Source organism: Saccostrea echinata, unplaced genomic scaffold (genome assembly GCF_033153115.1).
Source record: "Saccostrea echinata isolate AGI-Se365-2 ecotype Australia unplaced genomic scaffold, CSIRO_AGI_Sech_v1 ptg000036l, whole genome shotgun sequence".
Taxonomy (NCBI): Eukaryota; Metazoa; Mollusca; class Bivalvia; order Ostreida; family Ostreidae; genus Saccostrea; species Saccostrea echinata.
The window spans coordinates 4292232-4298995 of NW_026889785.1; the positions used below are offsets into that span (position 1 = coordinate 4292232).

Consider the following 6764-nt stretch of genomic DNA (forward strand, 5'->3'; position numbering starts at 1 on the left):
TCTCGTTATGTGTTAAATCATAATTCTTTTTCAAACAAATTTGTAAGTGCATAGATAAATGAAATAAAATTTCTTAATCGGTAAATAACAAATCGTCCTTGTTTAACGTTTGACATCAATGTAAACTTTGAATATTGAAAACATAGAAAGAATTATTAATTATCAACTTTAATGTGTTGCCTTTAAGACATTGATAAGATAAAACAGCAGAATAATATTCGTATAAAAAATTAATGCGTGTTAACTAAATAACTTACATTTTTTATATCTGTACACAGATGTAGTAAATGTCTTCATTTTTCGCATGAAATTACAATAATGTTGGTCTTAAATGCATACATGCACGTATATTTAATTTAGCCATTTTGTACACAAAGACCAATGCTGGCTCTAAATAAAGAAAACTCTATGATATTTATTTAAATGATTTTCTTTTCTTTAAGAATAACGTCTTCTGAAGAACTGCATGCTAAGGCAATTCATTGAAGAAGAAAAAAACAATAATTTATTAATTGTTTTACACGTAGATGCTTACCGAAAATATTCCTTTTAAATCGTGCATTGTGTTAAGCAGAAGGTTACCCCTACAAATTTAAGCCCCCCTCCCTTCTTCAAAAAATGGAGAGAAAATAGTTTCTTTCGATATATAGGTATTATATACTGATGTGGTGATTGTCAATACTACTACATGTACAAACATTTCTTTATGTACGCCGTCCATTTCTTGATTTTTATACGCCGACATGTAACATTACTTATTTAAAAAAAAAAAAAAAAAAAAAAAAAAAAAAAACCTGCATTTAATACTGTCTACTCAAACTACAGGCCTGTATGAAAGTAATTTCAATTTGGGGCAAAACTTTACTAGAAAGTTCTTAACTAGCAAACCTTACCAGAAATTACCAGAAAAAAGTTTTATATGAAAGATACAGGACGGTACTGGCTAAACGGCTAAATTAAGCCAGATATAGCTATATACATGTTTATACAGCCCTGCACATCAACGAGTATACACTGGGCATTTATTTTCCAACAAATCAGATGATCAAATATTGACAAATTGTTACCAGTCACAACTAAAATTCTGAATGCAATGGACATAATTGTAGGTTACCTACAATAATTATGGGCTTATTTTTATCATGTGTTTTAGGTCTTTAGCAACAGTTTCAAAATGGGGGGGGGGCTTCCAAAAAAATCTGACAAGCCAAAAAAAATCATTTAATTTCATCCCCTGCCCCCCCCCCCCATCCTCGCATTCTACGGGCGGTGTTTTTCAAATTAAAATACTGCACGTTTTCCCTACCTTTGCTTAGCTATTGGTTCGTTTTTTTATTCACCTTTTGTTTACTCTCCTTTTTTATAAATCAATTTTCAAATTAAATGTGAAAAATTCTGATACATTAAAACGGTGTGAGAAATTTTATAACTAAAGGCAAAGATGTTTCAAGTAAAATATAGCAAATTGGAAAAAGTCCAGCAATTTGTCCACTGATTCTTATTGATAACTGAGTGAGGCTCAAAATCGAAACCAAAAAAAGGAAGGGGTTCAATAAAGTATCTAAAGCCGAACATGAGAAAAAAAATCAAATTTTTATTATTCTTGAACCGTCCTTGCTGGTAATTAAATTATTTTGTCTCAAGTTGATTTTCACAAGTGTATACTAGTCTAACATACCCTAATTCCTTTTACTAAACAGCAATTTTTGACGCCGAACTTTTCCATCATCACTAAAAATAAAATACTGTTCTGTATACATGTCATGTAGTTCATTTGCATGCCAAATGCCCATCGAAATTTACGACAGACTTCAAAGGACAACAACATTCTTGTCACAAAGTAATAAACAGCTGATAAAGAGTCATCATATGTTTATTTTGAGGGTCGCAACAGGAAATAAGTTTTGTTTCCTATACTACAAAAAATATGATTAGGGACGTATGGCACGTCCACAATGCACCCCCCCCCCCCATTTTCTACGGTACTCAACAATTATTCATTTTCTGACGGTAGTTCCTTCAAGGGTTCCTGTTGAAACTTCCAATTTTAATACAAAACATGTATACATGTATAAAGGTTTAACATCTTCCGTTGTGACATTATACATTAATCAGAATAATGAATAATTTAATGAAAAAGTAGTGTTGGAGGGGAGAGGGCAAGCGGACATTTTCTGTTTGGATGGGCACTACGTTCCCAGCCCACGCCCCACCCCCAAGTCATACAATTTGAGGGGTCACACCAGACACATAAACTTTCTCTGGTCACCCTCAGATAAACGCTTCGTTTTCTATAGTATACTAATTATCAGCAAATTTATTGAGGAGCACCCCCCTTTCTATGAACAGAGAAGAACTTCATTAAGGAAAAGAACTCATAATCACCGTCACAGGGAAATTATATTATATATAAAAACTTATTAAAGTAAATAGGTTCTGTTTCCCATAATGCATCGCTCTGCAGAGGCTTTATTCATTGGTCAATTTTCACGAGGCGCCATTTTTGGAGTTGAGCAAGACGGAGAAGAACTCGGGTGTAAGGTGCAAATCTGAAAAGTTAATGATGTTTTCGCCACCCAGTGTCTTTAAAACTGTGAAAAATGCAATGATCAACAACCAAGGATTAGTGTACGTATATTTTTATATACTTTTTTTAAGGTAAATAATAGTAATAATGGGCAGAACAAATCTTTCCCATCGAAGACCACATTCGTTTTGACGCCATTTTGAAATGTTTGATATCTAAGTTTTAAATATTTTAGTTTACACATTGCAAAACGAAAAGAGAAACTTGAATTATACAGTATTTAGTGTTTTACGATCAAAGATGCATAGATAGTAGACTTTGTATAGCTAGACCCTATGGCACCACATTTGTCTTTTTCCATACTGTACGTTTTGCATTTTAGATTATTTTTTTTTATCGAAAATGAATGCTTACTATAATAGTTCTCTCTCTATGTATATAAATGAAAAATGTATGATTTTTTTTCGTTGTTAAATCGGATAATAATGTTTGTACCGAATATGGTTTCCTTGTTAATACGGACAAAACATATATCCGGTTTGAATACATGTGTTCTCAGATCGTCAACTTCATGAACTTGTTAGACTTTTGGAACTTTTTATGATGTAACGACAAGGTATAAATGAATTATTTCTGCTACTAAATTACGATTAAGTCATTAATATTTAAACAAAAGGTGTCCGCAATCTCAAATTATCAGATTATTCACGAAGGACATCATCAATGGAAATTTAAAAGACAGCTGAAAGAGAGAGTTCTGACTATTGTAATCCGACACAGATAAAACGCCTTTATGTGGCAGATATAATTACAAATTGTGAAGAATCATAAGAACAATGTAAATAGATTGTCTGTAACTAGAGTACATATACATCTTACAAAGCCATAGCACAACCCTTATTGATATGCATAGTGATGATTTGTATAGAGAAAATGTATTGGTTTTAAAGTGCACTGTCTATAATAATATAACAACTGTTTAACAAACAAGTGATAGATTGTAAATTGAAACAGTTTACTGTTCAAAAGACAAAATTTTTCATGTGTGACCTGCTGAGAGATTTACTGAAAATGTTAAAAATAATAGCCTACATGATGTACAAATATTGATAATTTTTTATAGTATTTCAAGTAATGCAAATGAATCATCTAAATTACAATCATCAGTTATTGATGGCGGTCGCAACATCGTAGAAGCATAATGATAAAAATAAGTGAATCCGCATTTGTTTGAAATTTTTGTTTGTTTATATATTTTTCCTCCCTGGTAGTTGTTGAAGTCTAGGCCATTATTAAAAATACTTTTGTTTGATGTACTCCGACCCACATTTTGCAAAATTCGAAATTTGTCTGTCGCCGTTGTTTTCGTAATTTTTTCACATTTCAATCTTCTCAAGAACCACTGGGCCAATTTCAACCAAACTTGCTATAAAATATCCTTGGGTAAAGGGGATTCAAGTTTGTTCAAATAAAGGGCCATATCTTCTTCTAAAGGGAAATAATTACAAATAAATGAAAAATTTATGGCATCATTTAAAAATCTTCTTTTCTGGAACCACATGGCAATGAAAGATTCCAACTTATTTGGAAGCATCCTCAGGTAGTGTAAATTCAAATTTGTTTAAATCATGACCCCCAGTGTAGGACGGGGCCATAATGGATGATCAATTTTACATAGGAATACATAGGAAAAAATCTTTTAAATCTTCTTCACTAGAACCACTGTATCAGGAAAGATGACACTTATGTTGAAACATCCTCAACTAGTATATATTCAAGTTTGTTCAAATCATGACCTCCTGGGTAGGATGGGGCCACAATGAACGATCAAAGTACATAGGAAAAATCTTAGAAATTCTTCTTTTCAAGAACAACGAAGCCATGATTGGTCATATTTATATACACGGCCGATGAAGTAATGTAGATATTATTTAAATCATGACCCCCCCCCCCCCCCAGGAGAATAGAGGGGCCATAACAGGGGATCATAGTTATACAAAGGAATAAAAAGGATTTTCTTCTTAAGAACAGCAATGCTAATATGTGTCATATTAATTCAAAAGCATCCTTAGAAAGTGTAGAATCTCCCCCCCCCCCCCTCCAAACCACTTTTATATTTAAACTTTTCAATACTGAACTGATTTATATTTTTTCCTACCCAAAGTGCTTAGGTGAGCAATGTGGCCCCTGGGACACTTGTTTATTGTTGGTCTCATAGGTGAAATCAGAATGCAGTAGTAACTGTACATAATAAATTCTTTCAGAGAGAAGAAAACTGACATTAAAGGAGAACCAGTAAGATGTATGATGAATCAAGATGTGATCGTGTGGTAAGTGGTAATTAATTCAATCATAAATAGGCATGTATAACAATTGCATGAAAAGAAAAGAACTTGAGTTTAATTGGAATGTTGAAATACCAATTGCAAACTACAAGAGGTTATGTAAAATTATGGCTTGGAGTCTTCTTTTTCACTCCTCTATAAAATTTTCTGTCTGGATAATATCTCGCATAATATACACCATGCAGTGAGGAATTTAGTTCATTCGAGCTAAAAACTCATGTGAACTTTTCTAATCACCTCTTGTTTTGTCCATCAAACTGTCTATCCATCTGTGAGCTTTTCACATCTGTAACTTCTTCCCAAGAACCACTAATTTTAACCAAGGTTGACACAAAGTAAGGATATTCTAAATTGTACAGAGGAAGCCCCCCTCCCCCCCCCCCCCTCCTTCACCCCAAGGGGAAATGATCAACTCTCTTAAATATTGTTGATATGATCATTGTTGAGCAACTTATAATTTTGTAACCTGTAGACTTCATCTTAAGAATAATGAATATTTGTTTAAGAGTCCTTTTGCCATGGTTCAAAGTTCAATTCAATCATTGAAAATATTTTGAGATATTTGAGGATTCAAGATATCAGGAGTAATTAAAATGCTTAAAGAATACTTTCAAATTACTTCAACATACATGTATCTATGGTATTCGAGATGTCTGTGTTCGAGATGCCAAATTTCAACTGTATGGCTATGATAAAGTAGTAAATATTATAACTCTATAACTTACTAAAACTTTTTAACATTGAAACATGTTAAATGAAACAATACAAGAATGAAAAATAAGGACATGCACATGCATTTACTGATTTCTGGCTGGTCAGTATTTTAATGACTGTAATTTCTAAAATATTCAGTGAAACACATTGAAGCTTTAAATGTAGGTATATGTTAACTAAATATACTATAAGGTAATATTTATAAATGGGAAGTCTTGAACAAACATTACAACATGCATGTATGTAAATTGGGGCTAAAATTGGTTAATGGCTATCGCCTTAATTTTCAGTGACATAAAACAAGATTTAGAATGCAGGTAAATAATACTAGTATGTGTCTGTACATATGATATAGCATATAGAACTTGTACTGAATGTTGATTAACTAAATCTTGAATGGCTGTTATGTTGGTCGTCTTTGATGAAATTTAGATTATTTTTATGTAAACTGAGTGTACATGCAATTTGAAATTATTCATAAGGTATTAAACATGATTAAAACATGTGTATGCAATGCAACATATGATGAATTCATATTGACTTATATGGATATAACTTTACATATATATGCATTGATTTTTTAGGGTCCTGTTCTGTGGATGCCATGAGATAATCTGTCTGTCCATCTGATATCACTTGTCCTGAGTATATTTTCTCTCCTCATAGCCCAATCTCACTCAAATTTAACTCATAGAGTGCCTGTGGATGGAGGGTAAAAAGTGACCTTGGACCAATTATCTAGGTCAAAGGTCAGTATCAAAATACACTATATATCTTTATCTAAAGTCCTTGTCCAGAGCATAATTTTTCTCCCTTGGTATGATCTGGATTGTGTGCCATGGGATGAAGGGTGTGTAGTGATCTTTAACCAATTTTCTAGGTCTAATGTTAATTAATAAGAAAAAAAGATTTGTAATATCCTTGTCCAGAGCACATGTCTCTCCACTCAACTAAAAGCAGTGTTCTACATGCATGAGATGGTCATATTCTCAATCATACCTGTTTTAATATTAATCTGGCTTAAAACCTTACTATGTAATGTTCATTATTCGGATTTCATTAAATTTAAAGACTGAAACTAATCACTGATATTGGTACATTAAAGTACATTGAGTGATCATGTCAGATTTCTAAATAATATTCAAGCATACAATTCTTACATCAAATAATAATTTTGT

The 6764-nt window shown here is 32.4% G+C and overlaps 1 long non-coding RNA gene across 1 annotated transcript; it reads left to right on the plus strand.

Moving 5' to 3' along the window:
• Positions 1-3086: 3086 nt before the first annotated feature.
• Positions 3087-6332, plus strand: LOC133199765 (uncharacterized). Its single transcript, XR_009722841.1, has 3 exons — positions 3087-3143; positions 4792-4857; positions 6171-6332. It is a non-coding gene; the product is annotated as an uncharacterized LOC133199765 (long non-coding RNA).
• Positions 6333-6764: the final 432 nt, after the last annotated feature.